Source organism: Lissotriton helveticus, chromosome 5_1 (genome assembly GCF_964261635.1).
Source record: "Lissotriton helveticus chromosome 5_1, aLisHel1.1, whole genome shotgun sequence".
NCBI classification, from domain to species: domain Eukaryota; kingdom Metazoa; phylum Chordata; class Amphibia; order Caudata; family Salamandridae; genus Lissotriton; species Lissotriton helveticus.
In genome coordinates this window covers 1,999,830,229-1,999,856,836 of record NC_136065.1, presented here as the reverse complement: position 1 = coordinate 1,999,856,836, position 26,608 = coordinate 1,999,830,229, and the positions used below count along the sequence as shown (strand labels likewise).

General features: G+C 50.4%; 1 protein-coding gene and 1 pseudogene across 5 annotated transcripts in view; one reads left to right on the top strand and one right to left on the bottom strand.

Annotated features, from left to right (window-relative positions):
• The window catches only part of LOC144756156 (uncharacterized), a 551,055-nt gene that overhangs the window by 110,976 nt on the left and 413,471 nt on the right, over positions 1 to 26,608 (bottom strand). Inside the window, exon 8 of one of the 4 annotated variants that reach the window (XR_013595085.1) lies at positions 16,524 to 16,551. The exons of the other annotated variants lie outside the window; for them this stretch is intronic. The gene's annotated coding sequence lies outside the window, so the exon portion shown is untranslated. The remainder of the gene's footprint in view (positions 1 to 16,523; positions 16,552 to 26,608) is intronic. 4 annotated transcript variants of the gene reach the window in all.
• Positions 1 to 26,608, top strand: part of LOC144756157 (uncharacterized) — a 337,832-nt pseudogene that overhangs the window by 243,354 nt on the left and 67,870 nt on the right. The window lies entirely within an intron of this gene.

Genomic DNA, 26,608 nt, shown 5'->3' with positions numbered 1-26,608 from the left:
GCACCTGCTCTCTTTTTCATAGCTACTAAATGAGCTGTTGATCTTGAAGTCTCGCAGAACCAAACTCCCAAATAATTATATTTTGCTGTTGAGTTGATCGTTGCAGGCCCAATGTGCCACCTTGCACTTCTCTTGTTCTTGCATCTGCCGAATATCATCACCTTGGTCTTTTCTTCATTGATTTTTAGTGCGTTGGCCATATTATATATATGAAGCTTGCTTAATGCTCGTTGAAGCCCCGTTTTTGTGTGGTCCATTATGACAATGTCGTCTGCATATTGTAAAATATGCAGATCCCATTTTGCAGGACCCAACTTTGGCGGAAGTAGATTGCTTTTCTTCAGGTATGTTCCCAAGTCGGCAGTATAAAGATTGAACAAAAGCGGGGCGAGAACACAGCCCTGCTTCAAGCCGTCTCCGGTGGCAATTTTTCTGGAGACTGTCTTAGGGCCAATTTTAATTCGCACCCAGGTGTTCTTGTGCAGAGAGATAAGGGCTCCTAGCAGGTTCTGTGGAATCCCCCATTTATCCAGTTTCCTCCATAGAGTGTCACGAAACACTTTGTCGAAGGCTGCACTGTAGTCGATGAAGCAGCAATATAGTGGAAGGTGGGCATTACATTATCAGAACATCTTGAGTGGGAAACCCAACTGGCCAAGGCAAGTCTCAAGCTAACCCAGACGGTGGGGGGGATCATGAAAATGCACAGAACCTCCAAGTTCAAGCCAGTCGCCCCTGTTGGTAAAATATATAAAGTCCAAGCCAGAAGGGCCACCCTATACGGGGATGAACTGTGGGGGCACTGTAGGTCCTCTAACCTCATGAAAATAGAGCACAACTTCATGAGGCAACTATTGGGCCTTCCTCGTAGTACCCCCTTAGTTCCCCTCCACATGGACTTGGGCTAGCAGCCCATTGATGAAGAGATTGCCCTTAGGCCCATAACAATCTGGCGTAGGGTATGGGCGACACCGGAGTTGTCCTGCTACAGAGCCAAGCTCACTGAAGTCCTATCTAATTTAACCAACAAGACAATACCGTGGCTTGCTCACATAAGGGATCTCTGCACTAGGCTAGGTAGGCAGGACCTCTGGAAAACACCCAAGCTAGCGTACCCACTAATATCCAGGCTAGACCTTGTGCGGCATTATAGGCAATATAACCTATCATCCCTCCAGGAAAGGGCCACCGGTGGTCGGTTGACAGTAGAGTTCCTCCAAGTAAAGGCTGAATACAGAAAAGAATCCTGCTTGGATGTGATCTACCCACATCTGGCCAGGAAACTGTACATGCAATTTAGAATGGGGACCCTCCCACTAATGAGTTTTTCCAGCAAATGGGCTACAGAGAACAAGAATGCCCGACGTGTAAATATAGGGTATATACTGATACTCATGTGTTGTTTGTCTGCCCCGTAGACCATCTGCCACGCAAACGATGGCTAGCCCCAATATGCAAACACCTAGGGTTCAGGCACTGTCTAGAGGCCTATAGAATATTAAAATATGACACCCACCCCCCAATTGTTTTTGCCGTATCGCGTTTTCTAAATAGTATGTGGCACAGGCGGAGGGGCTTTCTCAAGTGACACTGTGGAGTGTTTTATGTATGTTATTTTAACAAACCACTGTGGGTCCAGCTAACTGGGAACTTTGCCCTAGCTCTCTGTTTTAGCCTCTGTTTTATCTTAATAATCATTAGCTTCAAATGAATGTAATACCTGTTTTTGTCCGATTTTATGATAATGGTCCACCATTATTTTTATACTGTAATGACTGTAGATATATGATTGTACAGTTTATTTGTTATTATTTTTCCTTTGTTGGCTGATGATTGTAACAATGCCCTTTTATGGTCCTAGTTGGCCGAAATAAAGTTATTGACTGACTGACCTTTAAAGAGAGTAATTTTCTCTCTGGATTTCCTTTCCCTTTTAGAAACGCTGGAGCAGCAACATTGTCGTGATGTCACTAGGGCTTTAAGTAGAAGCTTTTTCAATATTATATACAATTTTATTTATTTTATGCGTTTTTATATAGCGCAGACTTTACCCGAAAGTGTCAGAGCGATTCACATTAGGAACAGAACTGATACATGAGGAGAACATTACAAGTGAACAAATTACAAAAACAAACGTTAAGTTACATGAGGCAAAAGTGACAATTGTGAGCAAACAAAATACAAGAGGTAGCAAACGGTGTATTACAGGAGGTAAAAGTGACATGTGTGCAGTTTACAAAAGCGTACAAAGTACAAGTAGAGGTATAGTACTGCAATATATGGCAGACACTCATACACAAGAACAAACGTTACGTAGGCAATGGTGGCACTTGTTCAAGTATCGAAAGCAAACAAAATGTAAGAGGTAGCAAACAGTGTGTTACAAGAGAAAAGTGACGTGTGCATGTTACAAAGAGTACCAAACACAGGTAGAAGTATAATACTGCAATAAATGGCAGAACACACTGGGAAGGCACTTACAAGGTAATGGAGAAAAGGATTCACTATAATGGAAGGTCTTCCTTCAGATAATAGAGAGGGTGCGGATTAAATTTGGAAGTGTCTTTGAAGAAGGAGAACTTTGAGGTCAATTTTGAAGGCCTGGGAGGAGGTAGTGGTCCGGAGCTGAGGCGGAAGTGAGTTACAGATTCTCACTGCATTGCCTGAAAAGGATTGGGCTATCGATCTTTCCTTCTTGAAAATGGGAGGTTCCAGTAGTGAATTTTCCGCATTTTTTACGTGATGGTCTAGAGCCTCCAGAGAGTTTCAGTTTATTCTCCATGTAGCGAGGAGAGGAGGAGTGCAAGGCTTTGTGGGTGATACAGGCAGTCTTGTAGATAGATCTTGCCTCGATGGGAAGCCAGCGGAGGGTGGATAGCATGGGTGTGATGTGGTCGCTTCTTTTGGCCCTATAACTGAAGCGAGCTGCTGAATGGAGAACAGATTTAAGGGGGGACAGGTGGGATTTGGGGAGGCCAGTGAAAAGAGAATTGCAGTAGTCCAGTCTGGAGAGGACCAGCGATTGGACCAGTGTTTTATGGTCTTGCTCCGGGAAGAAGCGACAAACTCCCCAAAGAAGGCGCAGTTGGTATTGAGAAGACTTTGCAATGGAGTTGATGTGGGAGATTAGATTCATTTATTGTTGAGTATGACACCTAGGGATTTTGCGCTGTCGACAATGATGACACCTGTGTTGTGTTTTAAATGTGTGGTTTTCCCTGCCCATGATTGCCTCCATTTAGTGTGTTGAATTGTGGGATTTGCAGTCCAACCTCTGTAGTTTGTCCCTCTCATTCCTTGGTGACAAATCTGTTTTCCCTCCGAATTTCTCCTTTGCTCTGTGCTTAGACCTGTGTGCTAAAACAGTGCACCCCCAGCCACCATTTTGTGTTCACAAGCCAGTGACACCAGCCCCCCTGCCCCCTCGCCCCCAGCAACAGGGATTTTCTACATCAGAGGGTGCGTCTGTGAGCTGTTTAAACTGTATTTACTGGGGCCTGTGCACGTCGTTTTTTGGCCAGCAGGGGGAGTAAAGCTTTATTCAAACAGTATTGTTAGATTTTGAGTTAGTGAAGCCTTTACCTGCAGAAATCCAAAGTTGTGGATTGAGCCTGTCGGTCTCCTAGGAGATTCTGAACAGGAGCAAGCAGCTGCCCAGACCCCACCCCCAGGCCAGCAGACCATTGGCTAATCAGCTACCAGGCAAGTGGGAGCCCTCCTCTCACACCTGCCCAGGCCCCTTAAAGCCTTGCTGGGTGCACCCCAAATCATTCTCCTCCATCTTGTGAGTTGTAACCTACATGTGCCCTAGATTGCAGTGAGCAGAGTCCAGGAAGTGGTAAGGAGACAGACTAGTGCTGTCTCTTCCCAAGACAAAAAGTTGTTTAAAAAACGATTTCCACTTTCTGTGTGTACTGTCTATGCCTGTGGTTGTTACAGTTAAAACTTGTAGTTTTAGCCTGCCCGTAATTGCCTATTTTATCACCTGTGTTGTGATTTAAATTTGCGGTTTTCGCTGCCAATGATTGCCTCCATTTAATGTGTTCAATTGTGGGATTTGCAGTCCAACCTCGGTAGTTTGTCCCTCTCATTCCTTGGTGACAAATCTGTTTTCCCTCCGAATTTCTCCTTTGCTCTGTGCTTAGACCTGTGTGCTAAAACAGTGCACCCCCAGCCACCATTTTGTGTTCACAAGCCAGTGACACCAGCCCCCCTGCCCCCTCGCCCCCAGCAACAGGGATTTTCTACATCAGAGGGTGCGTCTGTGAGCTGTTTAAACTGTATTTACTGGGGCCTGTGCACGTCGTTTTTTGGCCAGCAGGGGGAGTAAAGCTTTATTCAAACAGTATTGTTAGATTTTGAGTTAGTGAAGCCTTTACCTGCAGAAATCCAAAGTTGTGGATTGAGCCTGTCGGTCTCCTAGGAGATTCTGAACAGGAGCAAGCAGCTGCCCAGACCCCACCCCCAGGCCAGCAGACCATTGGCTAATCAGCTACCAGGCAAGTGGGAGCCCTCCTCTTACACCTGCCCAGGCCCCTTAAGGCCTTGCTGGGTGCACCCCAAATCATTCTCCTCCATCTTGTGAGTTGCAGCCTACATGTGCCCCAGATTGCAGTGAGCAGAGTCCAGGAAGTAGTAAGGAGACAGACTAGTGTTGTCTCTTCCCAAGACAAAAAGTTGGTTAAAAAACGATTTTCACTTTCTCTGTTTACTGTCTATGCCTGTGGTTGTTACAGTTAAAACTTGTAGTTTTAGTCTGCCTGTAATTGCATATTTTATCACCTGTGTTGTGTTTTAAATTTGTGGTTTTCCCTGCGCATTATTGCCTCCGTTTAATGTGTTGAATTGTGGGATTTGCAGTCCAACCTCGGTAGTTTGTCCCTCTCAGTCCTTGGTGACAAATCTGTTTTCCCTCCAAATCTCTCCTTTGCTCTGTGCTTAGACCTGTGTGCTAAAACAGTGCACCCCAAGCCACCATTTTGTCTTCACAAGCCAGCGAGGCCAGCCCCCCTGAGCCCCCCGCCCCCCCAGCAACAGGGATTTTCTACATCAGAGGGTGCTTCTGTGAGCTGTTTAAACTGTATTTACTGGGGCCTGTGCACTTCGTTTTTTGGCCAGCAGGGGGAGTAAAGCTTTATTCAAACAGTATGGTTAGATTTCGAGTTAGTGAAGCCTTTACCTGCAGAAATCCAAAGTTGTGGATTGAGCCTGTCTGTCTCCTAGGAGATTCTGAACAGGAGCAAGCAGCTGCCCAGATCCCACCCCCAGGCCAGCAGACCATTGGCTATTCAGCTACCAGGCAAGTCTGAGCCCTCCTCTCACACCTGCCCAGGCCCCTTAAGGCCTTGCTGGGTGCACCCCAAATCATTCTCCTCCATCTTGTGAGTTGCAGCCTACATGTGCCCCAGATTGCAGTGAGCAGAGTCCAGGAAGTGGTAAGGAGACAGACTAGTGCTGTCTCTTCCCAAGAAAAAAAGTTGTTTAAAAAATTATTTTCACTTTCTGTGTTTACTGTCTATGCCTGTGGTTGTTACAGTTAAAACTTGTAGTTTTAGCCTGCCTTTAATTGCATATTTCATCACCTGTGTTGTGTTTTAAATTTGTAGTTTTCGCTGCCCATGATTGCCTCCATTTAATGTGTTGAATTGTGGGATTTGCAGTCCAACCTCGGTAGTTTGTCCCTCTCATTCCTTGCTGAATAATCTGTTTTCACTCCAAATTTCTCCTTTGCTCTGTGCTTAGACCTGTGTGCTAAAACAGTGCACCCCAGCCACCATTTTCTGTTAACAAGCCAGTGAGGCCAGCACCCTGCCTCCGCCCCCCCCCCCCAGCAACAGGGATTTTCTACATCAGAGGGTGCTTCTGTGAGCTGTTTAAACTGTATTTACTGGGGCCTGTGCACTTCGTTTGTTGGCCAGCAGGGGGGCTAAAGCTTTATTCAAACAGTATTGTTAGATTTCAAGTTAGTGAAGCCTTTACCTGCAGAAGTCCAAAGTTGTGGATTGAGCCTGTCTGTCTCCTATGAGATTCTGAACAGGAGCTAGCAGCTGCCCAGACCCCACCCCCAGGCCAGCAGACCATTGGCTATTCAGCTACCAGGCAAGTCTGAGCCCTCCTCTTACACCTGCCCAGGGCCCTTAAGGCCTTGCTGGGTGCACCTTAAATCCTTCTCCTCCATCTTGTGAGTTGCAGCCTACATGTGCCCCAGATTGCAGTGAGCAGAGTCCAGGAAGTGGTAAGGAGACAGACTAGTGCTGTCTCTTCCCAAGACAAAAAGTTGTTTAAAAAATGATTTTCACTTTCTGTGTTTACTGTCTATGCCTGTGGTTGTTACAGTTAAAACTTGTAGTTTTAGCCTGCCTGTAATTGCATATTTTATCACCTGTGTTGTGTTTTAAATTTGTGGTTTTCACTGCCCATGATTGCCTCCGTTTAATGTGTTGAATTGTGGGATTTGCAGTGCAACCTCGGTAGTTTGTCCCTCTCAGTCCTTGGTGACAAATCTGTTTTCCCTCCAAATTTCTCCTTTGCTCTGTGCTTAGACCTGTGTGCTAAAACAGTGCACCCCCAACCACCATTTTGTGTTCACAAGCCAGTGAGGCCAGCCCCCCTGCCTCCCCCCCGCCCCCAGCAACAGGGATCTTCTACATCAAAGGGTGCTTCTGTGAGCTGTTTAAACTGTATTTACTGGGGCCTGTGCACTTCGTTTTTTGGCCAGCAGGGGGGGTAAAGCTTTATTCAAACAGTATTTTTAGATTTCGAGTTAGTGAAGGATTTACCTGAAGAAGTCCAAAGTTGTGGATTGCGCCTGTCTGTCTCCTAGGAGATTCTGAACAGGAGAAGCAGCTTCCAACTCCCTGGCCAGCAAACCTTGTCTGAGTTTTCTAGGACCTTATATGGTCTGCTAGTGGTTGGCACATGTGTACACTGATTGGTGGTTGTATCTGCTGTTTCTATTGGGTTAGGGTTAATGTCCTCATTGGTTGGGTATTTGAGGGTTCTGATTGGTTCCTCGGTCTGTGATTCAATCATTGTAGGGTTGAGACTAGGGTTAGGATTTCTATTGGAAGTAGGGACTAGGGCTTCCTATGTTATTGGTTGTTGGGAGTAGGGTGCGACTAGGGCTAGGGTTAGACCTTTAATTGGAAGTAGCTATTTAGGGCTTCTGGTGTGATTTGTTGTTGGACCAGTTGTTGGACTAAGAGTAGTGTTAGGCTTTCTATTGGAAGTAGGGACTAGGGCTACCTGTACCATTGGCTGCTTGGACTTGGGTTGGGACTCTGGTAGGGCCAAGGCCTTTATTGGACGTAGAGATCAGGGTTTTTGAACTGATTGGGTGCTTAGACTAGGGCTAAGATTGGCTGCAAGGTCCTGGTCTCCTATTGGTTCTAGATGTTAGGGCTAGTGTTGTGATTGGATAGTGTTAGGGCTAGGGTTCCCATTGGCTGAAGGGGTCACCTGATTACTAGGGCTACAAAAAAGGCAGGGCTTAGGGCGTCTCAGCCCGGGTGGAGAGGCTAAGGGCGGAGAGGACAAGGGTAGTTGAGCCTGTTCATGACTGGTCAGGTCAAAAAAAAAAAATTCCTTCACTCTTTTATCCCTCCACTATCCTTTTTCAATCAAAATTAACAGACTAACATGTTCACTTCTCAAATTCCATATTCCATATTCAACTATACTAATATACTGCCCAAATAACTGAATAACATTTCCACTACTCAAATTACTTCATATTTATATTATACTAATTTTCAACACTAATCCTTTATGGGTACAGGAGTGGCGTGCAACTCGCCAGAAAAGCGCTTCAACACCCATCAGGGGTAACAAGTGCTATATGAATGCAAATCTTTTTTCCCCCTTTATCAATCCGCTATCCTTCTCACTCCAAGTAACAGACTAATATCCACCACTGAAATTACCTCATATTTCACCATATTAATTCACCACTAATCCTTTAAAGGCTTCCTGAATAGCATGCGTCAACAAGCGAGTGATAAATGAATACAAACCTTTGTCCTCCTCTATCCTTCTGCTATCATTCTAAATCCAAATAACTGACTAACCTATCCACCACTTAAAATGTACTTGCATGTTTCACTATAGTAATTCAACACTAATCATCTATGGGTCCCGGAGTAGCATGCTACCCGCCGAAAAAACACTTCGACACCTCGGCTGCTTATTAATCTTATGCAAGTAACAACCATTGACAAACCAACCAATAGTCCTGACTTGTTGTAGGTATGATGTTATTTGTTGTATCATATATCTGGATGCAATGACAGAAACAGCAAAATACAAGTCGGGCTGCACACTATGCTAAGCACAGATTTTAGCGTAAGCCACGCCGGTGAGTACTTGGCCACGCCCCTTTGTGAGATCCCCCCCATTTTTTCATCCCACTTAAAGCCCTGCCTAGATGTTCAGGCATTAGTAATGGGCAGTGATTTAAATGGGCCGGTACTCACCGGTACTGTGTACCGGCACTTCTTCATTTTCTCCCCTTGAGTTCCTGCACTTTGTTCTAGAAGAAAGAGAGTACCGGTACTCATGGGGATCTGACTTTAACCGAGGCAGCGCGCTCCCTTTATCCCTCAGGTTATACTACGGCAGCACCTTTCAAGCACTGCACGGAATCAATCACAGGAGCTCGTCACCAGGACCCAGCGTGAGCTGCTTTGTAAATCAGAGCAGGGGTGTGTCTGCTGAGTCATTTGCTTATCCAAAGGTCTTTCACAGTGGGTGCTAAGAGGGGGCTGTAAAATCTAATGGGTGGCGGTGGGAGGCACTATTCAGGATATAACAAAAGAACGTATGGGAAGGCTTTTACAGTCGCCACGCATCTGAATTGCTTTCTTGCACACTTCCACTTCCACACTCGCTGATTCTTATTTCATCAACCTTGGACAGACCTTAAGACCAATCAAAAATGAGGAGATTGGAGGGGGCGTGGCTACGCGGGCGACGATGGTGGACGCAGCTTGCTGAAGCTCCCACCGGCCCGTTCTTTATCCGACCATTAATCCGAGCTTCCAGACCCGTTTTGTTCCCCAAACAGCTGACGAGCAGTGCAGTGGGCAGGAGGTATCGCCCGGTGTGTTCTTTGGTGCTCCTGGTCTGCTGGTGGAGCAGGAAACCGAGGCGGCAGTCTGCGGCCTGGTCCCCCGGGTAAAGCCGGGACCTCGAGTTTTGCGCTCCCCGGCCGGGGAGTCGAAGTGCCGACCTGCATTGGTCCGTCCCCCGGGGGCTGGCGGAATCCTTCTTCCGGGCGGAGGGAAAGGCTGCTGGAGGGGCCCTCTGGCTGTGGTGGGTGCCCGCTTTGACGTGTGGAAGGGGCAGCAGTGAGACGAGGCCTACGTCGGAGCTGCAGGACCGGGCCCTCGATTTTCAGGACCTCCGACCTTGCCGGCAGTGAAGTGGTGGGGGCGATTCGGCCGAGCTGGCAGACCATTCGGCTGCCGGACAGACCCTGAGTGGCGGCGACTCCAGGGCGCAGCGGCTGGACGCTGATCGGCGTCGCGCAATTTTGGGACACACCTGGTGCACCTGGGGAGAATAGTGGCCTACATCCTGGCCGGTAAGCCGGGACCTGGGTTCTCGTGCTCTCCCGGTGCTGGCTGCTGGCGGAGCCGACGTGGACCACTGGAGGTGTCTGAGTGCCCCCGTGCCTGTGGAGGTGGTGGTTGGTCGGGGGGGGCACCGCTGAGCTGCCTGCTGGAGTGACCTGCTGGACTTACCACGTTTGGGTGTACAGACCCTGCCTGAGACGGCGGGTGGGCCACGTTGGACCTCCCCTGGACTATCCTTGGCGGGGCTGGTGGTGTGGCGGTCGTGACGCCCTGGGTCCTGTGGGACCGGAGACTCCGAAGTGACCCGCTGTGTGCCCCGCGAAACCATTGGGGGCAGGGGCGTGAGGGACTTGGCCTGGTGATCGGCTCCAGTAACCCTTGGCTGGGGGCCGCCTCCTCTTCGGGGGCCGTGGGACCACGGACAGATCCGCTCTTTGGTGGAGCCCCCCGCCCCCTCTCCTCTGTAGAGCCTCCTGATACAGAACTCTACACCTTCATGCAGCTATGACTAGGGGAGGTGGCGGCCCGCCCAAGCAAGGGCCTATAGATAAATTTACCGGACCCAGTGGAGGGTCTGGGGCTCCCGGTGGGAGTGGAGGAGCTGGACCGGACAACGCGGCACTCATGGCGGCAATTACCCAGTCCAGGGACATGCTGGATGCAAAGATCGGGGCAGTGGGTGCAGACGTGACCCTGCTGCGACAGGACCTACGGAACGCTGTGGAGAGAATTACTGAGACGGAGTCGAGGATCTCGGTGGTCGAAGATGAAGTGGGATCATTGAAACGCAAAATGGCCGCGATGGCGCACGTTCAGAAGGCTCTTGCGACCCGAGTGGAGGATGCGGAAGGTCGCGCACGAAGGAACAACCTCCGCTTTGTTGGCTTTCCGGAACGGTGCGAAAAGGACAATATGGAGCGGTTTCTAACCGGATGGCTGGAGAGCTGGCTCCCCGAGGGGGCGCTTTCCACCTGCTTTGTGATTGAACGTGCGCATCGTGCGTTAACGCAGCGACCACCGGAGGGAGAACGGCCCCGAGCTGTTATCGCCAGACTGTTAAACTATCATGATCGGGATGTGATTCTGCGTGAGGCGAGGGCCAGAGACTCCATCGTGTATGAGAATCGAAAGATCATGATCTTCCCTGACTATACCAGGTTAGTGCAGCAGCAGCGTCGCTCATTCTTGGATGCTAAGGCTAAACTGCGTGGATTGAAGATCCAATACTCCCTGCTGTACCCGGCCCGCCTGCGGGTTGTTTATCAGTCCCGAACCCATTTCTTCGACTCTCCCGAGGATGTTTTCAGGTGGACTGACGAGTCTGTGCAGATCAGGCCCCATGCCCAGCCGGGTCTCAATCCTGATGCCCCTGGAGGTTCGTCACAGGAGCGGAGGGGCCAACCGCCCCGTACGGGCAGGCAGCGGAGGTCCAGGTCGAGGAAGAGATCCGCCTCAGCCAGTGTGACTCGTACTACTGAGACTGGGGTGTCCGACTTCTCCGAAGATAATTCATGAGCCCAAGGGTGATACTGTGCCATTGTGGTGCGCTTGGGCAGCCGGAGGGTCCGTGGCTGGGTCCCGTTCCGAGGAGGGTGGGCGATGTCCATGATGCTTGTTCTTGTTCTTGGGGACGGTTTACTTGTAATGATGGTGGAAGATAGGGATCTGGGAGTGCCTAGATAGGGCCTCCGACTACCACGCACAGTGGGTGTTGGTTAGGGGTAGGGTGGGAAGTGCGGTCTTTAAGGGGTGTTGGGATCCATTGGTATGGTTGGTCCTGGGCCCTCTGTTTTGGGCTCGGGGCGGCCCATGCCGCGACAGATACTTCTATGTTCTCTGAGGTATTGGGGTGGGGGGTGTTGGGAGCAGGGGTTGGGGGTAGGCCATGTTGGGATAGTGATGACTGAAACAGTAGGGTGTGTTGGAGTAGTTCCTGTAGTTGTTGGGGGGATCGGGGGCGGGAGGGGTGGGAGAAGGCACGTGCTGTTTGTTGAAGACCTGGAAGTACTACACGGTGGGTGGCGATGGCATGGGGGGCCGTCATGTTGGACCTCGATTGACTATGGCTGACTCGCCTCGCGGACTCCCCCGGGAGTCCCTACGAATAATCACTTGGAATGTCAGGGGGATGCTGGATGTAATTAAAAGGGGGGCAGTTTTGCGGTGGGGTAAGAGGGAAGCTGCTGATGTACTCCTGCTCCAAGAAACTCACATGATGGGCTCTAAGGTACTTAGCTTGCAGAGATTTGGATATCATCAGGTCTTTCATGCGGGTTTTGTCAGGGGCTCTCGGGGTGTTGCTATACTGGTGCATCGTAGAGTTGCGTACGTTCATGAGAAGCAGTGGGCGGATCCTCAAGGTCGCTATATATTCATCAAGGGCACGGTGGGCATGGAACCGGTTGTGTTTGGTAGTGTGTATGCCCCCCCCCCCCTCTGCAGTGGGCCCTTTCCGAGAAGCTGTTTACGGTGTGGGATGACATTCCGGAGTCCTTGGCGGTGATTGGAGGGGATTGGAATGAGGTGATGGATGTACATGTGGACCGCCAGAGGAAGCAGGGAGTTCTTGCTGGCCCTTCTTCAAGTTCCCCTACCCGGTTGCAGGCCATGGTTGAGGGATTAGGATGGGTGGATGTATGGCGACATCTGCATCTGACAGCGCGCGAATACACGTATGTCTCTGCTGTGCATGGCTCGTTCTCGAGGCTGGATTATATGTTTATGCCTGCCGTCTGTCTGAGTAGGGTACGTAGCGCTGCGATACTTCCGAGGGGGCTCTCAGATCACTCCCCTGTTTCAGTCACGATTGACCTGCTTACGAAGAAGCAACCTTTCAGGTGGAGGATGTCTGCGTGGCATCTCCAACAGCCCTCTTATGTCCAACACCTGCGGGAAGCTGTTGCACACTACTGGCGAGACAACCTGGTGGAGGATATGGACGTTGTGGTAGCTTGGGAAGCCATGAAACCTACTATAAGGGGGGTGGATATTGCTTGGTGCGCTGAAGCCCGCCGTAAACATCAGGAGTCAACCACTACGGCTGCCAAACTCGTGGAGGACCTGGAGCGGCGGAGTCGGGGAGGAGGGGACGAGGTAGCGGTACGGCTGCTTCTCCAGGCGCAGCAGTCCTATGCCACTCTCTTGATGGATGAGGCTAAACAGGCGTGGCTGGCCACGCGGAGCAGGGTATACCAGTGGGGGGACAAGTCCAGTGCCATGCTCCATAGGTTGTGTCAGCGGCGTCTCCAGCCGATTACACTGCCGGGCCTCATTGGCGAGGACGGCGTGACGATTACGGAGCCGGCCGAACTTGCGGCGAGTTTCGCCGATTACTTTCGGTCACAGTATGCCCCACACGATAGTCTAAGCGCTGAAGATGTGGCTAAATTCATTGACGACTTGCCCCCTCGGGCGGTGTCTGATGAGGCCAGACGGGACCTAGATGCTCCGCTTACGGCGGAGGAGCTTGGGGAGGCGCTGGGCCAACTTAATGTTGGTAAAGCTCCAGGCCCGAACGGCTACCCATGTGAATTCTTTAAGAAATTCCAGCTTCTCCTTGGGACCCATTACCGGTCTACTCTGGAGGCGGCACGGGAGCGGGGCAGATTGCCACCTGACTGGTGCCATGCCGAAATCGTTGTTTTTCAAAAACCTGGCAAGCCCCCAGACAGACATGACTCGTATCGCCCCATTTCGTTATTGAATATAGAAGCCAAGATTCTAGCAAAGGCGTTGGCAAACCGCCTACTCCCCTATATGGTGGATTTGGTCCACCCGGACCAAGCAGGCTTTATGCCACATCGGGTGACGCGGCACAATATCCGGCGAGCGCAGGCGGCGGTGGACGCGATGGGGGTTCTGGGAGAGGAGGCGGCTTTGTTATTAGCAGACATCCATAAGGCGTTTGATTCCGTCAGCTGGACGTACCTTTTCGCGCTCCTGTCTCGTCTCAACCTGGGTCCGGTGCTCCTATCGTACATCTCGCTGCTATATACAGATGTCACGGCGTCCGTTAGGGTCGCTGGGGCCACATCGGAGGTATTTTCCATCGGACGGGGGACCCGTCAGGGGTGCCCGTTGTCCCCGTACTTGTTTGCGCTGGCTATGGAGCCCCTAGCGTCTTGGGTTCGCATAGACGCACAGCTCCGGGGCTTTGTATGGTCTGAAACCCTTGTGGATAGGATTGCCTTGTATGCGGATGACGTCCTCTTCTTTATTACTGACTTGGACCGCTCTGGGCCCCGAGTGTTAGAAATAATGAGAATTTTTGGTGAGGTCTCGGGTCTTAGCTTGAGCTTAGGCAAGTCTACCCTCTGGGTGCTGGGAGGCGAGGTGGAGGTGGGCCTCTGGGCGTCGGGCTTACGGCGGGCGACCGACGGTCTGAAATATTTAGGGGTGTTCCTTTCAGAATCCGCCAGTGTTACGTGGGAGCGTAATATCGTGCCTGTGTGGGTTAAGGTTCAAGAGGATGTTAAAACTTGGTCTCGGATGCCCTTAACCATTTTTGGCAAATCGGCAATATTCAAGATGGTGGCTCTTCCCCGTCTATTGTACCAATTACAGAACTACCCCCACCCCATCCCTCCCCAGTGGTTTCGACAGGTTAATTCTGCCCTAGGTCGCTTCCTGTGGGCCGGGGGCGCAGCCAGAGTGGCCTTGAAGACGTGCTTCCTCTCCACGTATTGTGGAGGTTTGGCCACCCCAGATCTGTTGTCATATTATCAGGCCTCGCAGCTGCTAGTACTCAATGAGTGGTGGTATGGCGACAGAGGGGACCCGGCGTACGCCCTGGAGCGCTCCTTGATGGGCGACCATACATTGCACACGGTGCTATACTCGGCCCGGCTGCGGCGGGCACTGCCATGCGTCTCGAGGGTAGTCTTCGCTGTGTGGCGGCAGGCGTTACGCCGAATGGGTTGGTGGGGTAGGCTAACCGCTGAGACACCGCTGTGGCATAATGGACAACTCCCCAGTCTGATGACCCTTCCGGGATTCGATGGCTGGGACGCAGTTGGGATATCGACGTTGGGACAGGTCATGTCCGGGACTACTCTTAAGTCCTTCCAGGATCTTAGCGCTGAGTTCAGTATGCCCCAGACCCAGTTTTTTCGCTATTTGCAATTCCGGCACGCACTCACGCCCAGTGTCGCGAACCTCGACTCGCTCCCTGAGTTTAGCCCCATTGAAGCTAAGGTATTCATGGGGGACCTTGGGGACAAGAAGATCTCTCGCATTTATCAGACGATGGTGACCCACTGCTCTTCTACCTTACTGCCTTTGAAGGCAGCTTGGGAGGCTGACATAGGCCCCCTGGATGAAGATGACTGGAGGGAGGCCCTGGAGTCCCCGCGCGGAACCGCGATAGCGATGCGGCTTCGCCTCATCCAATTCAAGTACCTTCATAGGGCTTATTATACACGAGAAAGGCTCTGGAAGGCTGGTCTGATTGGCTCGTCGGAATGTCTGCGGTGTGGCGCGGCTGTGGGTACATTGCTGCATACGGTGTGGTCATGCCCTAGATTGATTGGATTCTGGAGGGGCGTATGGAATTGCTTGTCTGAGGTCTTGGGGTGGGACCTCCCGCGCACCCACCGGTTGGGTTTACTCCATATACTCGAGGGCGTGGGTGGAAACATCTACAAGCGCCACTTATTACTGCTGGGCTTAATAGTGGCCAAAAGAGATCTAGCCAGAGCGTGGAAGAGTGTCCGGGCCCCCCCCCTGTGTGCATGGAAGGCTGGTTTGGATTTTTATATGGGATTGGAACGACCTGTGTTTGAGGCGAGGGGCTGCCCCAATAAGCATTTTAAGATCTGGAAGAGATGGGCGGAATACAGGGGACTGCTCCTTGATCCCCCGGAGGTGCATGAGGAAGAGTTATAGGCGGTGGTACCTGAGTGCCTCCTTGCTATGTCATGCCTTACGACCGATGTTATTTTGTGTCTCCAGCACGTGCATAGGGTTAGGGTGGGATAAGGGGTGGGTAGTGGGGGAGTTGGGTAATGGGAGTTGGTGGGGGGGACAGGGGTAGGGGAGGGGGATCCATACTTTGTTTTCTTCTTCTTTTCCTTGGTTTTATTATGATGTATGTACACTATGCTGTAATGTGTGGTGGCGCTCTCCTGATTGTGGAGAACCACGACTTTTGCTCTGCTTTAACTCTTGTGAAAAATAAAAATTTGTTGTGAAAAAAAAAAATGAGGAGATTGGCACCTGGTTCCCCAGTACAGACGTTGTCAGCTCTGGCCCTAACTCCGGTTTACAAATGTTCCAGGAGAAACTTCTTTATTTATTTTTTGCGTTTTTATATAGCGCTGACTTTACCCGAAGGTGTCAGAGCGCTTCACAATAGGAACAGTAATGATACATGAGGAGAAAATTACAAGTGAACAAATTACAAAAGCAAACGTTAAGTTACATGAGGCAAAAGTGACAATTGTGAGCAAACAAAATACAAGAGGTAGCAAACGATACATTACAGGAGGAAAAAGTGATATGTGTGCAGGTTACAAAAGCATACACAGTACAAGTAGAGGTATAGTACTGCAATAAATGGCAGACACTCCAGCACAAGAACAAACGTTACATGAGGCATTGGTGGCACTTGCGCAAGTATCTAAAGCAAACAAAATGTAAGAGCAGTGGTTGAAGTGGGCGGGAACGGCAGGGCTCGGCGTGCCCCTACTTCTTTAATTCTGTAGATTCCGTTTCCCTACTTTTTTATTATGAACATGCGTCCCTGGATGTCAGAAATATTCTGTTTGTGGACGGGCGGGGAGCAGAGAAGGAAAAGGTCCCTGTCTCTTACTTCCTGCCCAGACAAGACAAGGAAGGTGTCAGCTTCTGCTCTGCCGCTGGCAGCTGCCCCCTCTTTCTTACTCCTATTCCCTCTCGTTCTGTCTAACTCCTTCTCACTTTTCCGAAAATCATGAATCAAGAAATGGTTCTCACCGTCTCTTCCTGTCGTCCGTTTGTACCCCTGTGAAATGGATGCAAAAAAGAAAAACACTTTTGCTGGAAATTCCGTTTTTACATTTTTCTATTCCAAAGTGCAGCCTCGGAAATAAAATTTTCAAACTCTGAAAAATAATTAAATAAAGCAAGATGGAGTGTTCTTAAAGTGGCCAGATACATTTTTTCAAACCCCAACACATTAGCGCCACTTTACAGAGTTTGCCAGTAAAGCGCTACTTTTGTTTTCTTGTCTTTCTTTGAACAGCATTGTTTTCCTCCAGTACCTCCTACCTGGAGGCAGGGCCGGCGCTAGGCATGGGCAGTGTGGGCAGCTGCCCAGGGCCTGGCACTCTGCCTGCCAGGGTGGGCCCCCCCACAATGGCAATTAACACCCCACTAGTCCTCGTGTATGTCTGCCGATCAGAGTGAAAGAAATGCTTCACAAACGAGCTCATGGGAGGGCCCCCCCCCCCCTCCTGGGGCCTCTAAGGGATGGTGTGGGAAGGCCTAGGGGAGGGTACACCTCTCAGGTAGCCAGTTCAGAGACTTGGCAGGGCGCCCATTGTCAGCACTTTAGCCCACACAGGTTTAACTCAGCCCCCAAGCAATTCTCACACCTTCAGTTCGAAATGGGCTGTACAAGAGTTGCTTGGCGTGGCCGAGAAGAGGAGCTGCGGCCCAAGTGGAGTCTGCAAAAAGTAGCTTCCCCGAGATCAGAAGGTGTCACTTATGTAGATTTCAGGGGTCTCCCACATTCCCTTTTGCCCAGGGCCCCGAAAATCCTAGGACCGGCCCTGCCTGGAGGTACTGCAATACCTGGTTGATGGGTAGATTGGAAAACGAAATGTGTACGGCGTCTTTGTGTTCACAAATGTGGTCTTTTGAAACCATACTGCTTACGTTTTGTAAGCATATAAGCAGTGGACATTGAAATTGGTCCTTTCTGGGCCCTGTAGTTATGTCCTTAACTTTTCAGGCAAAAGTACTTGTTGATTTCTGAATAATGACTGTAAAAACATTAAGTTCACCATGTTCCTGCTTACATTTTACATGCTTTATTATATCTTTCATTCCTTATGAGTGTTTGCTTTTTCCAGGATGTTGTTACCTTTTCTTTTAGCAGCATATTGCTCTTGCCTAGTGTGTAATTTGAATTGAGTCGCATCCAGTTATTTATAGCAGGTCAAATTGGATTGTAGCTGAAGGCAGTATGAGTTTCTCTCAGTGGGGCAGTATGGTGTTCAGTGAGGGAGCAGATGTAGCACTGGGGACAGAGCTGCTAAATTTAGAACTGGGGAACCAGGTTCAGCTTTATGAACAGACCCCCAGACCACTCTCCTGAGGGAGCACATTCCCATGCCAGACCTTAGAAGGCACCAGAAAAGCCCTGGTGTGTTAGCACCATCAGGTGGACCCTAGCAGTGGCAAGTGTGGGTTCACCTTGAAGGCTTGCCCACCACAATCCATACTCAAGTTCACCTCCAGTCTTGCGGGCAGGCCTACGAAGTGGCAGACCCTAGAGCAACAGTGACTCTGTCGCTGAGGTCACAGGACCCCTGAGAAGAGCTGGCTCCAGGGCGGTGCGACTGGTGTGACCGCAACGGGCACTGACTTTGAGTGGGGGCGACGTATATTATGGTTTTAAAAGCACTTGCTGCCTCCTTCCTGGCCGCCAGCTATTTTCGGCAATAATAAAAATGTCATGATAACTCTGATGAATAAACTTCTTCCTAGAGCGAGATCGGAGATTTGTCTAGTGGAAGATTTGACTCATGGAAAGATAGCGCAGAGGGTTAATGTGCCTGCTGCAAAGAAAATGTACCAGGCCCATCACAAAGTGCACATATTGTAAATAGGTCAGTGGGTTACTGCTTTTGTCAGTGAGATCCTTTTGCTACTTGCAGTTTATAAGTTAAATTCCAAACAAAGAACAGTGAGCTATTAACTTTCATCTAAGAGCTGCATAGAAACTGCAAGGTATAAACTAGAGCTTTATGGTTTTTTCCCTAAGTCTTTGATTATCCTAATGTTGCAAAAAGTGTTATTTTTTTATACAAATCAATAATGATTTTTAAAGAGAACCCCCAATCATGGTATTAAGTTTTAAATTCTGAGTTTGTGTTTCTCCAGGCCAATCACTATTAAACTATACTGTCTACTAGTATGGTTAGCATGTGACTCCTACACCTTGTAGTCCTTTGTCTTACGTAACATTTCCTATACAGTCATTTACACACGTAAAATTGATTGTCTCTGTGTATATTGCTGACGACAGAAACTCCATGGCTCGGAAACAAATGGCTCGTGCTTCCACTTTTAAGTATTTTTGGGACATTCTGTGATTAAAATAAATTCACAAAGTGGAATATGTTTCTAATGCCAATAGCTCATATTAATCGTTAAATAATCATGTGTATTCATTGGTTGAATTACATAACATAATAAGCTGTAACTGGTTAGTGAAATGCCACACAAATACTAAAGATTGGGATGTTTTGCGCATCCTGGCCACACCTCTAACTCCGCCCACTGATCCAATCCTCAGGTTATTCCCGCCCTCTGATTCTCCGCCCACAGTTCCCCTACTTTTTTTTTCCCCACTTCGACCACTGTGTAAGAGGTAGCAAACAGTATGTTACAAGAGAAAAGTGACTTGTGCATGTTACAAAAGAGTACCAGTACTGGACAGATGGCTCAGTGGGCTGTAGGCCACCGGTTCGATTTAAGGCAGGCGGAAGCAGCATGTAATCCTTAGGCGGTTGATAAAATGCATGCAGATTTCGTGCATACAACCTTGGCACGGTCAAAAAGCTAACCCCGCCCCTTGTTCCCCCTTAGCCCCGCACTAAACTCCACCCACTGCTCCTTTTGGTGAGTAGCTGCACTTATTTTTTTCCATTTAAAGCACTGGTAATGGGGTGCAATGTCAGCTGCACCGACACGATGGTCACCGTAGAAGTCAAAAACACCTGCTTATTCGAAGAGGGGACACTTCCTGTGTTAAAAGTCACTTTTTTGGAGATATATAATTGAGGGAGCAGCAACAGCATCCACGGAACCAGGTACTGGGACTGAAAGATGCAAGAAAGATCTGGACATTTCTGTCCTTTTCCTTATTCGAAGTGATTAATACGTAGTATAGCGCCGAGTATCTGGTGTGTGGTATTAAGCGCCCTCGCTCCGGTACGAGCCACAGTGCTGCACCCGGCGCCTCTGGGCAGGTCCAAGGGAGCAGTGTCTCTCGTCTGGGCCTGTGCGTAGCGCACCGAGGATCAGTGCGGAGTTAGAGGCGCTGGATGGGGTGTGATGAACTCTCGGCTCCTTTGTCCCTAATGAGAATCCTTTAGCGAGAGCTGTGAAAAGTCGCTGCAGCACCCGAGAGAGGTGTGTCCAGGGCTGTGCAGAGGAGGTGAGTGCTTTCTTTGAAGGAGGGGTGGGGGGGATTGGGGGTCATTCCAAGAGAGTGCAGAGAAGATGTGGGGTGTAGGGTGACCATTCTTCCGTACATTTCAGGACTGGCCGTTATTTGGGCCTCACATCCGTTGCCAGCGATGATCCCGTTTACAGGCGTCTTCTGTCTGTAATTTTGGTGATTCCCCTGCGAGAAGTCTCGGGGGTCTGCAGAGATCCCTGTGGGGGGGGGGGGCTCCTCTTCTCGCCACAAGAGCAGCCCCTCCCGACCTCGCACTGACATCAACCTGCCCATTGACAGTCTGTCTGCCGGCTGATTGCCGCATACAGAATGACAATGGGCCCTTCTCAGCACGTGGGGGGCCTCCTACCGCCACGGCCTATGGGGGGGGCATTCTGCTTATATCCAAGGGCCCGAGCCACCCACCAGGGCCCAAGCTGGGGAGGGAGGGAGACTGTGCAGACTGCCGTTTCTTGCCTGCCTGCATATTTTAGGGGATAATACAAATGTCAGTTTAACTGGCGATTGTTAAATGGATGTATCTTGAGTTTTGTCTAGTCCCAGCTTTGACTCCTAGTAGTGCGGTGGGATAATGCTGCTCCTCCTGCAAAGCATAAGGTGTAACAGGCAGAGCAAATAATTGTAGTTTTAATTAGCTCGCAAAGTGGGTTACTGCTGTTGTCACAGTCCCTTTTGTTACTTGCAGTTGTTTTCCCTTAATCTTTCATTATTCTAATGTTGCTAAATTCTAGGGTTCATTAGAATGATGTTAAATACTCATTAGTAAAACAAACTCAATCCCAACCGCTAGGTTATGCTTTAAATCCTGAGTTTGTATTTCACCAGACACTCTTAACTTATAATGGCCTGTTTGCACAGTGCCTTCCACTGCGCAGCAACACGCGTCATGCGATTATGCAGCACATGATGGATTACGTGGAACATGGGACAAGTCCATAATTATGCTAAAAACGATTTGCCTGTATCATTCCATCAATTTTACACGATGTTTGTTGGAAGATTTACATGGCAAACAATTCCAGGGCTCGGCGTGTGCACAGGTTCTAAGCGCCAAGCCAGGCCCTTGACTCGTACTAATTATTGTACCCCTGTTCCCCTTCCATTTGTGTTTATTATTGTTTGCACTTCCCGAGTCATCGGTATCCCCCCCCCTGTAAAGTTAGAGGTGGAGGGCCCTAGGCCCTCATGTTAGGCGCAGCAATGACCTGACACAGACACCAGATGAGGGTAGTGGGAATGGCCACGAGCACGTGCGCTCGGCCCCTTTTATTGCCAGCGTCATGTGACACCATGACGTCTGCGGTGGGTGGGTGTAAAGTGTAATACAGACACTTGAACACTAGAACGTGTCCATGCTAGGACACTACATCCCTCCCATTTTTTAATTGCAAAGACCCACATTCAGAAATCAACCTGTGGGGAAAATAACATGTATCAGGATGCAGTAAAGTGTTCAGCTTCCGCAGTGTCTTTCAATCCGCCGCTGCTTGGAATCACAGATGGTGTTCAACCTGTTGCGGGTAACATCAGTTCACAGTGGCACCGGTTTGTGGTGCTCGATGGAAACAGTCTGTTGATGACTCTGCTACGAGATTGTCCTCACAGTCCTTCTTTTGCTCACTTCCATGGCGACAGGTGCAGTTAGAGTTCTTGTGGTTCGCCGGGGAATGATGCACGATTTCCGGCCTTGGCCTTAGCTTTATTTGCAGTCTGTGTCCTACTTGGCAAAAGGCAGATCCGTTGCAAGGCATCCCTCTCACTAGGATGACCCCTCTCGTCGGTGTTCCCCTGCCACGGGATATCCTTGAGGTCCTCTTCTCGGATTCGCGCTGGGCTGGATGTGTCCACATCAGTTGTTCCTGCGCCGCCGTCAGTGGGGGTATGGAAGAGACGATGTGTCTCACCTCAGATTCCGCAGCCTCGTCCCAAGGTAGCTGTTGGTTTCTGTCTTTGCTTGCGATGTCTTCGCCCTCCCCGGACCTTTCGGATGGGCGTCGGAGGACCGTCTCTCGTCGCGGGGACTGCGTCCCGGAGGCCTCTGCCCCTGGGTCACCACGGCTGGCATGTGTCCAGTGTCCGTGTGACCCCAAAGGTGGATGTCACCAACGGTCTCGCTTGCTCCTCTCCGCAGATCCTGGGTGTGCGGAAACATCGTCTGTCAGCTGGTCTTCTTTGCCACTGGTGTTCTTCCGGCCTCGTGTTCCTCGCACCGTTGTCCTGGCACTTGTCACCTTACTTCTCTTTGGGAGTGAGTGGTCTTCCTGCACTCCTCTCTCTTTCCTTAGTTAGCTCGCTGTGGGGATGTTGCTTCGCACTGACTTCTCCTTCTACTCTTAACTGTGGCAACAGGCCACATGGATATGCTTCCTTCCTTTTCCCAGTGGCAAGCGTGCCACTCAGATCTCTCCTTTTCTTCCTCCCTTTTCACGGAGGCAAACGTGCCATTCAGATCTCTCCTTTTCTTCCTTCCTTTTCACGGTGGCAAACGTGCCACTCAGATCTCTCCTTTTTCTTCTGCATCGCGACATCACTTGGACCGATCTTGTGTCTTCTCTTCTGACCTGGGTCCTCCATGCAGTGCGCGCACCCTGCATGTGTACCCCTGGTCTTGTCCCCGTCGGGGACACTTTCTCCTTCTTCCTTAGCAGCCAGAGTTGGTGTCGCGAACCTTCTTTTCTTGATGCTTTCTTTTCTTGATGGTTGTTGGTGACGTTCGGGGGTCCATGTTTGTAGACTTGTTCATGGTTGAACGTCCTGGACCGGTTGGTGGTCCACTTCTGCCGATGCCTGGCAGGTTGCTTTCGGTCGTCCTGTCGGACTTTGCGCTACAACAGTTCCTGGGGGACCCGTTGTGGGTCCGCACTTGATGGGCGATCATTCTGGGGATCGGCTCCTGGGAGGCGCCATGGATCTGTCGCGGGTCGGCACTTGATGGGCGATCGTTCGCGAAGATTGTTCTGCGCGATGGGCTGCATGCATTCTTCTTACTGCTGGCGGTGGCTGTGCGTCGCCACGTGGCGCGTTGTTTGCGCACTTACTGTTCAGGGTTCTGGGACGCCTGTTGCGTGACGTTGGGTACTTGCTGCTTTGACTGTCGTCGGGTACTTGATGCTTTGGACCGTTGGCGGGAGTAGTTGATGATGCGGTGAGCGCCTGTGGAGAACTTGCTTGCTGCGTGAGATTTCTTGCGTTGTGCAATGCTTGTTTTAGTTCATGTGGAGGTAGGTGCACTTTTGCATTTGGCCACTGGGTGGCAGGGTTGCAGGAATTGTTAGCAGTCTGTCTTGTCTTCCCCTGATGTGCACTCTATCGTCACAGTGCACAGGGGGCTGGAGCTGCTGCTGCTGGGAGCTGGTGAGTCTATTTCCTTTACACTTTTGGAGGCAGAAAGGCACAGGCGCCTCACAGTTGGTGGATTGCTGCAGAGGGGCACATGTTCAGGTGCTTGCCGGGTGCACCGGCACTTTGCTTTCAGCGGTGGGAGTGAGCAGGCTTGATAGCTAGGCAGTTCTGTGAGTAGGTGTGTCTAGGGTTCTTGCCTGGTGCCCCGGCACTTTATTTACTGTCTCAGCGGGAGGGGCACGGGTAATTTCACTTTTCCCGGCGCTGGCAGCTTATGGATCTTCATTCCTCCACCAGGGAGCCGAGGAGGTGGGGCCCACTTATACTCGGCGGCGCCGGCCGCATGCAGGCTTTGCACCCTCTCCACCCTCCCCGCTCGCGGCAGCCTCCGGCAGTCCTCGCGCGGGCGGGGGGGGGGGGCGCATTGATGCTTCTCGCTCTGGTGGGGGAGCGCGTTGCTCCGGTCACTCTTCCTGGAGCGGGGGCGCCTGAGGCAGACCGCGGGTAGGCTCCGTCGGCTCTGCCTTTGTTTAATACTTATGAGGCTCCACTCTTCGGTCTCCCGCCGCAGCAGCTTCACATTGCACAAGCTGCGCGGCGGAGACCTGCCTTGATTGTCGCAGGCCGCGGGTGGGCTCCGCTGGCTCTGCAGTGACTGTATTCGCTGGGGTGCTACCGGCAGGTCGCGGGTGGGCTCCGCTGGCGCTGCTGAGTCTATCTTCGGTGGGGATGCCACCGGCAGGCCGCGGGTGGGCTCCGCTTGGTCTTGATCACGTCGCGAGGGGGGTCGGGAGGCGGTTAGCTACTCCGCTCCCTCCCCCTCGTAGTCTATGGTGATTGCGGGTCCGGCCGCACTGTATTTCACGCCGCCATTAGTCTCTGTGCCCCGCCGCTTCCAAGCACACACGCGGCGGGGGCGGGGAACGACTCGGGCAGGCCGCGGGTGGGCTCCGCTGGTCCTGCTTATTTATGGCACAGTTCAGGGCGGGCACTTCGCCCGTGGGGCTCACCTTCGGCCGGCGGGCCAGATGCTTGGTTGCGGTCGTGGCGGGTAGGCTCCGCCCGGCCCGTGCGCCTCTCCGGTGGGGGTTTTCAGCCACGCGGCCGTCGCAGGTGGGCACTGGGCGGTCCGCTGTTGCTTGGTGGCACTCGGTGGTGGCGGTCGACGCGGGTGGGCTCCGGTCGGCTTGCTGCGGGACTCCCGGTCACTGCGGGGCTCCGACGTGCCCACCGGCTTCACGGCGCGTTGCGCCTCGCCACAGGGGATGCCCTCTAGACGGGCAGCTCCCTTCCCCTTTTCCTTCTTGATCAGCCGAGGGTAGTGGCACGCATGGGCTGTACTACCGGCCTCGTCGCCATTGGCCACGAGCACGTGCGCTCGGCCCCTTTTATTGCCAGCGTCATGTGACACCATGACGTCTGCGGTGGGTGGGTGTAAAGTGTAATACAGACACTTGAACACTAGAACGTGTCCATGCTAGGACACTACACCCCCCTCCTTATTGCTTGTGGAACTGGGCCGTCTTCGTTTTTGCAGTCCATCTCAGGTTTCGCTGATCTACTTGCGTGAAGTTTCTTGTTTCCTTCAGTCTTTGATTTGGTTCAATTAACGTCATATTTCTCAGTTCGTCATGGAAATGATTTGTGTGAGCGACAATTACATTGTAAAAGATCACTTTTATGTTCTATGCACTGGCGGTTTCACCCCTTCTCCTCCTCCCCCCCCCCCCCTCTCCCAACTGCTCTCCATGTTATGTGTGGGTGCCTGTGTGAAAGAAAAGGATAGGAGAGAAATGAGTGAGGGAGGCACCCCTTTTCTCTTTTTTTTCTACCGTTTTTTCCAGTTTCATTATAGGCACCTCAAAGCGTTCTGGGGAAACACACCCAAAAGTCACTGATTCTCATGAGCAGACTTCCACCACATCCAGTTGCACTATACACTAACCAGGCCACAATTCAGGAGCGGGTTAGCCCACAAAAATTACATTTATTAGCTTTTTGGGACTAAAAAAAACGAACGAAAGGTTGCGCTATTGGGGCAGGACAGTTAAAGAAAGGGGGATCTCAGAAAGACGTACATTCATAATATTACCTTTTTAATTTACATCAAGTCCGGTTTTTATCTTTTATTTCCTTTCTAAAATCTTTGTTACAATGAAAGTAAGGTAGAAGGTGCCCGAAATTGTTGTAGCCTCATGTTCTTAATATTTTCACTTTATGGAATTCAATGTTGCCTCCTAAATAAGGTTGCACTGCTGTCGAGACCTATATTATGCATACATTGGCCGTACTTATGACGGCTTGTTTCAGTTGAGTTTGCACAGCTGTGAAGTTCATTGGGTTTCTTGTAATAAGTAAAAGATAAGTCTTCATTTGTTCCCACCTTTTTATGATGTCTCGCCTAGGCAGCGCTTGCGCTGTCTCTTCGAGACATGCTGTATTCAGAATATGGGAATTGAACTCCACCCATCTTCCACCCATGTTTTTAATTGGCTCCTTTCACTGTCTGGGAAATTCTTTCTTTTTGTTTGTTTAATTTGTTTTAGTAGTCCCTCTTCAGTCCCTCCTTTTCTACTGTTGTACCCCCACAAGGACTTCCCCCTGTTACATGTGATTTTACGCTGTATGTTTTATTTACAATTTGTGAGCACTCTTTTGTTAATAACTTTTTTGTAGCTGGCTTTGCAGGCACAGCAGCTATGGACTCCCGCTGCATTTCCCCAACCATTTGAATTGTTTTTCTCTTTTCTGTGTGCGTTGGGAGTTAACAATTGTTACAAGTGCTTCAGTTGATACGTTTTTTGTTTACGTTATTTGTTTACGAATGGCTATGCTGTGACTTAAAATATTTCTCCTCAACGACGCTTTCAATTCAGATGTAAGGAGGGGCAGAGGTGAGCGTCACACTTTTACATAGAGCATGGCTGCACACCTCTATATATTTTTGAACTGCTTTCACTTTAAACACGCCTTTATTTGTCCATGAACGGTTTCACTTTAAATTTAAGTTGCAGTGCTGAGCGCCGAGATTCAACACACACAGCTTTATTTCTGCACGGCACCATGCAACTTCTCCCCTGTTGTTGGTTGACTCATATTCTCAAGTTTACTAGTGGGCAGCAGCAGGGCTTTGTATCTCTCGATCCACGTTGGATGCTTGCAGAGGGGTATGTGGCCAGGGACTGGTTGGGGATCCACGTTTGTTTTGAATGAGCAGAGTTGATATTTTGCACCCACCACCCCTCTAAGGTTGCAGCTCTTTTATTTTTTTAAATTTAACTTAAATTCGGTTTAGTTTCCCTGTGCT